At 48.6% G+C, this 6,746-nt stretch overlaps 1 protein-coding gene across 2 annotated transcripts in view; it reads left to right on the top strand.

The window, feature by feature from the left end:
• The first annotated feature begins 519 nt into the window (after positions 1–519).
• Positions 520–6,746, top strand: part of NT5C2 (5'-nucleotidase, cytosolic II) — a 957,242-nt gene continuing 951,015 nt past the window's right edge. For both annotated transcript variants that reach the window (XM_069611695.1, XM_069611694.1), the window contains exon 1: positions 520–661. The gene's annotated coding sequence lies outside the window, so the exon portion shown is untranslated. The remainder of the gene's footprint in view (positions 662–6,746) is intronic.

The raw sequence follows: 6,746 nt of genomic DNA, 5'->3' as shown, positions 1-6,746 counted from the left end.
GTGGGATTGTCTGGGTTAGTTGACTCAGTCTCTGTGCGTGCCGCCTGTGTTCCTGTCCATCCGATGTCACCCGTCCAGCTGCCATGGGCTTTACTCTACAAATGTGACAAATGTGCAAAATAAAATATCCCTCTAAATAGACCACAAGTAAGTACTCCACTCTTCTAAGCACCACAAGTCCTAAATCGCCTAATATGGCACTCTGCCAAATTACAAAGCCCCCATTTTGTTGCATATGACAACCCCCAAAGCCTGGCCAAATCCGCATGACTGCAAGTCTTGTTTTACCAGACATTGCTATGGGAATTGCCTACATCATGGTTGCATCCACCGTCGTTCTCAATCTCGTCTTCTTCAGCTCTCAGTCACGATGCCTGCTCCTGGTCCTGTCTTCCAGCTCACGGAAAGATCACGAGGTGCAGCAGGGCTTGAGACTGAGCGAAGTTCGTGAGTTAGCGTAGACCGCAGAGCTCTGGAGCCTGAACGTAACGTGCAACCCACGTGATGGGGGGTGGGCTGAGCGGAGCTAGGGTCCGTTCCTCAGATGGGAAGTGCACTACGCTTTGGCATAGGCACAGGCTATTCCTACGTTGCTTGTTGAATCTGCATACTGCCGAACGGTTGCTGACAGCTTCTGAGGGGAACTAAAACACACATCCAGGTGCGTTACTTTAACTGTAATTTGTGTCTGCATGATTATTTGTGTTGTGTAGGTCTGATTTCAGTGGGCCGTAGGGGAGGGCTTGGGGGCAGGTGGATCTTTTCTCTGAAACGATAATGTGCGCTTTTTACCGAAAAGCTTGCTGATGGAGTATTTTATTATGCCCCCAACTAGTATTCATTTGCACAACTATGCTATCGGACGAGTAAGAGGGGAGGGGGGGGGGTGGCAATGTTACATGTGTTTTGTTATTCAAATGCATTGTAATCCGGTACTTAACTTGAAGAGCTTCAGTTGCTGTGTCTGAAGACTACGTGTCCAGAATGCAGTTTTAAGACCCAGTGCCTGATCTGTTAGCCCCTGGTGACATGGAGTTCTTTGCAGCTTACAGTGAAACTGGAATAATATTCAGCCCTACCATTGTGCTTCTTGGCATCGTGCATTAATGTTTAAAGACGCACATTTGGAGTTTGACCCACATTTTACCTTAAACTTTAGAGCTTTACATTTTGACAATTCAGACCATTGATCGGCTCAAGTGTATTTCGAATACAAGTATATGTTCTGCACCGAAATGCAAAACTACCCTTCAAACCAAAATGTGTATAAGTAGCAATTATATACGCGCAGACACTACATGGGGAGGTTGGACACATAGCACGTTTCTGGTGATATTTGAAACCTGCATGCAAGGTTGGTATATCTCTATATTTAGTTTGCCATCAAGTAATGCTTATTGAAAAAAACAAGTATAATGAACAGAAACCCTCTGTCTTTCATGATGTTACGTTTACACAGCATGCAAAGTGGCAGTTTATCAGTGCTATCTGTCTCTCTGCGTTCGGCTGTTCTCCATATGTTTACCTTTTTGCCTTTCTATCTACACAACACAAACCAGGCTTAAAATAAGCAATGTCAAATACTACAGGTGTGTTTGTGAGTCGTTGAGTGCTAGAGCATGGTTGTTTATTAAGTGGGCAAATATGCATCGATCAGTGGGTGAAGTCTGGTGGATTGTGAGTGTATGTGGTTGAATGCAGTTGAATAGGTGGATGACTGGGTTGTGGTGAGTGAATATGGTTCAATTAGGGATGTATGAGGTTCGTTCAACGAACTGGTAGAATTACTTATTATTATTTTTTTTACTTTACAGGTTTTATATGCTGCAAAATGCTGGGAGAGACCACCCTCCCCTACCCCGCTTTCTATATACCTAACTCCAAATCGCCTTCTCCCTCCCCGCATCTTCTACATACCTAATCCACAATATCTTTTTTTTAAATAAAAAAAAGTACATTGTTCGACTATCAATCGGGTCGAATTACAAAGTGGGCAATACCCAGGTATGGCTAGATGAGTTTCCTATAGGTTAAGTGATGCGTGGGTGTGTGAATATGGGTAGACTGGTGAATATGGTTGGATGGATTTGTGGGTGGATTTGTATGTGTAGTTGAGTGAATTAGGTTAGATGGGTGCATATATTGGTTCTTCATTAGGTGAAGACCGCTGGTTTCCACACTTCTGAAGTGAGCTAAGTGGGGCATCCTACCCGCAGCACATTGCAGTTGGCGTGAGGACCATTAATCACATGAGGGGCACATTGATAACGTTACCAAGGAAGTTCCCTTAAGCCCTGCATTCCCATAGAGTGAAGCAGGGCTAATTGAGGCAGCCTGGCACCGTTCTGCCGAGAGGCTGAAGAGAAAGTACAGCAAAGGTAGAAATCTAGAGGGGCAAAAAGAATGTTTACCATTGCTCAACTATTTCTGTGATAAGTAGCCTAACTCCTGCTTGGTCCAAGTGTCGGTCATTAGAGCAGATGCACACAGGTTTCCGTATCCCTCTTCTTTCCTTGCATCTTGATGTGGGCTGCCAGGGTCTCGTTCCCTGTGGCAACCCAAAGTCCAAACGTGGTCTGCTGCCAAAGAGTTGTTGTCGCCACTGTCTGGAGATGTTAAAGAGAGGGGCCCCTTTGACACTTGGGCCACCCAGGTAGATGTTACCACCCCCCTTCCTCAGCTTGAAACTGGTGGTACTCTATCTGGCCCCCTCTCGTTCTCCACACTATTTGTGCCTGCGTAGGGCTGACCTGGCCAAATGGCACCTTCGTCCTCCGGCAGCAAGGTATCTGGATGTAACCGGGTGAGGAAACAGTGGGGAGCAGGTCGCCATTGTTAACAGAGAGCAAACCAGAGTGCGAGACGGAGAGACAGAAAGACTGCAATGAATTACCATCTTGCAAGGGTGTCAAAAGCCCTGACTTTTTTGATTTTTATTAAATATTAAAAATGTGTATAATTCCATCTCAGAAGGGGCAATCTGCGGTTCAGATTACCCTTTCATAGGCTCCAGGCTAAAAGCATAGTGTTATCTGTGACTAGCTGGATCGGTATCCTGATTTACAGTGTTTGTTCTATCAGTGGCACAGAGCAAGTTAAGTGGTTATAGCGCCCATTTGACAGCTACAGTGACAGCCAAGTCTCTGCAGTTTTGGGGTTGCATTTAAGATGTGCACCCCTGTACCAAAACTATGATGATCATAAATAGCCCATGATGGTGGCAGGATATACTGTAAGAAAAGGCTATACCTGGGTTAATGCATGGTCCTACATATTATAATTTCAGCCACATCTTATTTTATACCACACAGGTGTCAGCCCTTTAAGCCCAGTTTAGCTGTGGGGGGGTTATGTTTATTCCCCGCCCCCTGACAAGGTACCCCCCCTAACCACTGGTAGGACTTTAGACTTGGGGGAGTGCTTCTCTTGGTTCCTTTGTAAGGGCAGGAAACACCCTTTCCCCCAGGGACAGCCGCTCTGCAGGGAGCTCGCATGGGAACAGGAATCAAGAGGCACACCCATTCCCAGAGAGCAAGGCGGGTGCTGCTTTTCTGAAGGTCTTTGCTCTTAGAGGGAAGTGAAGACGGTGGAGTTAGAGTAGTCCGGGGATCTCTGTTCAAGGTAAGTGGTCATAGCGCCCATTTGACAGCTACAGTGACAGACTTTGCATCTCTGCCTCTCTTTTCTGTCCCCTTCACTTCCTCTGATGTCACTAGAAGGGCAAAGTCCAGTAATTTCAAGGGTAGGAATTGGACCCCTGCAGCAGGCTGGCTTTTGTCCATCACATGGATACCTTTGCCTATAAAAGAATGATATAGCATTTATAACGTGCCTATACACAAGTGTTTCACAAGGCGCAATGAGGCAAGGGAGGGGGAACAGAAGGAAGACAGAGACAATGATCTTACTAGGCCAGGTGACATTGAGATCACGCAAATGCTGGGGAGGGGGAAAGTGCGGGGGTAAAGTTGGAGGGGACAGTGCAGTACATAGGCTAAACAGTAAAATAAATAAATCAATAAATACAAGTGCGGCCAGCTGGTGGCAAGTGCAAGGGCAGACATCAGGTGTCAAGTGGTGGTAGGGGGCTGTAGGGATACAGAAACAGCCCCGAGTGCAAGGGTGTTCAGGGGGCAGTGTAGGTGTACAACTGTAGGGGAGGGGACCGAGGCCCGAGATCAGGGGTAGCAACGTAACTAGTGCAGTTTCCGTTTCAGCCAGGAGATAAACGGGGAGAGGAGGAGAGAAAGCGGAAGGAAAAAAGGAAGGTCATGAGGTGCTTCCGGAATCAGAGATGGTTCTCCTCAAGTTTCAGAGAGGTAGGGAGGCTGTTTCAGAGGGAGGCCCTAGCCGAAGAAAGAGATCTACCAACATCTTGTTGCATGGAGAAGCGATTTACACTGAGGGAGTTGGAGGCGGATGAGTGAAGAGCTCGAGAAGAGAGAGTTGAAGGTATTGAGGCCCCAGAAGGCCTTGTGGACAATGTAGAGGATTTTGAACTTCATCCTCACCGCCACTGGGAGCCAGTGCAGAGATTTCAGTCCTGGAGAGATACGATCCCTGGGCTTGAGGCCAAGGACAAGTCTTGCAGTCCTGTTTTGGATGAGTTGCAGAAACTGGAGAGTAGCGACAGGCAGATTTAGAAAGGGGCTGTTTCAGTAGTCCAGCCTAGAGAGAACCAGAGCTCTGGAGACAGTGTGCTTCTGGGGGAAGGAGAGGAAAGGAAGAATACCTCTGAGGAGGTGCAGCTGGTAGTGTCACTTCTTAGAGACGTCAGAGATGTGAGGAGAGAAGGAAAGTGTGGAGTCGAAGATGACCCTGAGGTTTTTATCCTCACAGGAGGGAGCAGGAAGAGGACCAAGAGAGGCCGGCCAGAGAGTGACAGGAAAGGAGGGAGCAGGTGTGCCAATGAGGGGAATCGCAGTGTTGCTGGCATTAAGGCAGAGATCATTGGTGGCACACCACTCCTGGATAGCAGACAAGACAGACCGTCAGAGATGAGATAGGGAGAAGAGGTGGTGGAAGGGAGCCTGAAAATAAGCTCAGTGTCATCCGTATAGCACTGAAAGTTGGGCCAGAGAGTGGTAATGCAGTGGGCAAGAAGTGCTAGGTATTGCCAGCCAGGGAGAGAGGTTAGACCCCTGGGGAACACCACAGGTAGAGATGGAGATAGAGATAGATAGAGAGAGGAGAGGAAGGACCCAAGTTGTACCTAGGAGGGTCGATCAGAGAGGAAAGAAGCCAGCCAAGCCAGGGCCTGATCGTTGATACCCAGGTTATTACGTAGACGGTTGAGCAGGATGGCTTGGTTGACTGTGTCAAAGGCAGAAGAGAGATCAAGTAAGATGAAGACACAGGAGGTGCTGGAATCGAGGTTGGAGAGCAGGTCTTCACGGATGTTCAGGAGAGCAGTTTCTGTGCTTCTGGCAGCTCAAAAGCCAGACTGATGGTCATGGAGACAACCAACAGATTCACTGTGAAGATTAAGCTGGGTGATAGACAGCTTTTCCAGGAGTTTGCCCAGGAAAGGAGTGATGGAGATTGGTCAATAGTTAGCCAGACAGGACGGGTCGGCAGAGGGTTTCTTAAGAAGAGGGTGCACAAGGGAGTGCTTCAGGGGGGAAGGAAAGAATCCATTGGCAAAGGAGTGGTTGCAGAAGGCAGCCAGAGCAGAAGCCAGGGTGTCAATGTGGTCCTTGATTGTTTTGGAGAAACAGGGTTGAACCTGTTTTAGTGAGACTTTCATAGATCGGACTTGTCTAGAAACCTTGTCTGGGGAGAACAGGGGAAAGGCAGAGAAGGAGGGAGGAGAGGTGGCCAAAGAAGGGAAGCCCAGAGGAAGAGCAGGAAGTAGAAAGTAGAGTGCGGAGGGTGAGAGGAAGAGGAAGAGAGAGAGGACAGGATGTCCCGAGTTTTAGAAATGAAATGAGAAGCCAGGGCCGATTTTAAAGAGTTTGGCTGAGTTGTTAGATGCCACAGAGACGTGGGCTTGGATGTGTGCTCTCTTCTTGGTGCGGACAGAGAGCCGGTATTGCCTTTGGAGCAGGTCGGCAGGCCAATTTGTCAGAGGATGTACCGGAAGCACGCCATTTCCTCTCAGCCACCCTGCCTTGCGTTTAAGGGTGACAAGGTCTGAGTCATACAAGGAGTTGCACTTGGCTTTGGGCTTCAAGCGGATCCTCATGGCAGGGGCAAGAACATCGAGTATCAGATATAGCAGAGAGGAGCATGGAAAGGGCTGTGTCGGGGTTTGAGTCAGCCAAAGGGGGAAACGGGATGGGGGGTGAGAAAGTCAGTGAAAGCCTCAACTGACACATCCTTCATGAGTTGGATAACCGAGAAGGTAGATGGCAGTGCTGGAGTTGGCTTGGCCTGAGGGGTAGAGAGGGTGAGCTGGAAGGAAAGGAGAAAGTGATCACTCCAGGAAAGAGGAGTGGTGAGAGGGATAGAAGGGGGAAGGTCTGAAAAGATCAGAACATCCAGAGTGTGCCCTGCAGAGTGCAGAGGAAGGACAGGGAGCGTCCAGGTGGATGTTAGTCTCCAAGAAGGAGGAGTTGGGTGGTCGAGGCCAAGACAGAAGGGAAGCGAAGAGGCCCGCCCACTCATAGAGGACGGAAGAGATCTAACCAGCTGGCCACTAGATGGTAGCCACATTAAGGGAATGGCCAGGAGAGAGAGAGTCTGCAGACCAGGAATTCGAAAGAGGAGCAGGCCTGAGTAGGAATGACAGAGGCAGGAATCCGCTC

This window comes from Ambystoma mexicanum, chromosome 8, assembly GCF_040938575.1.
Source record: "Ambystoma mexicanum isolate Mex_15411 chromosome 8, UKY_AmexF1_1, whole genome shotgun sequence".
NCBI classification, from domain to species: Eukaryota; Metazoa; Chordata; class Amphibia; order Caudata; family Ambystomatidae; genus Ambystoma; species Ambystoma mexicanum.
The sequence above is the reverse complement of the archived record's forward strand: the minus strand, read 5'-3'. Positions and strand labels throughout refer to the sequence as shown.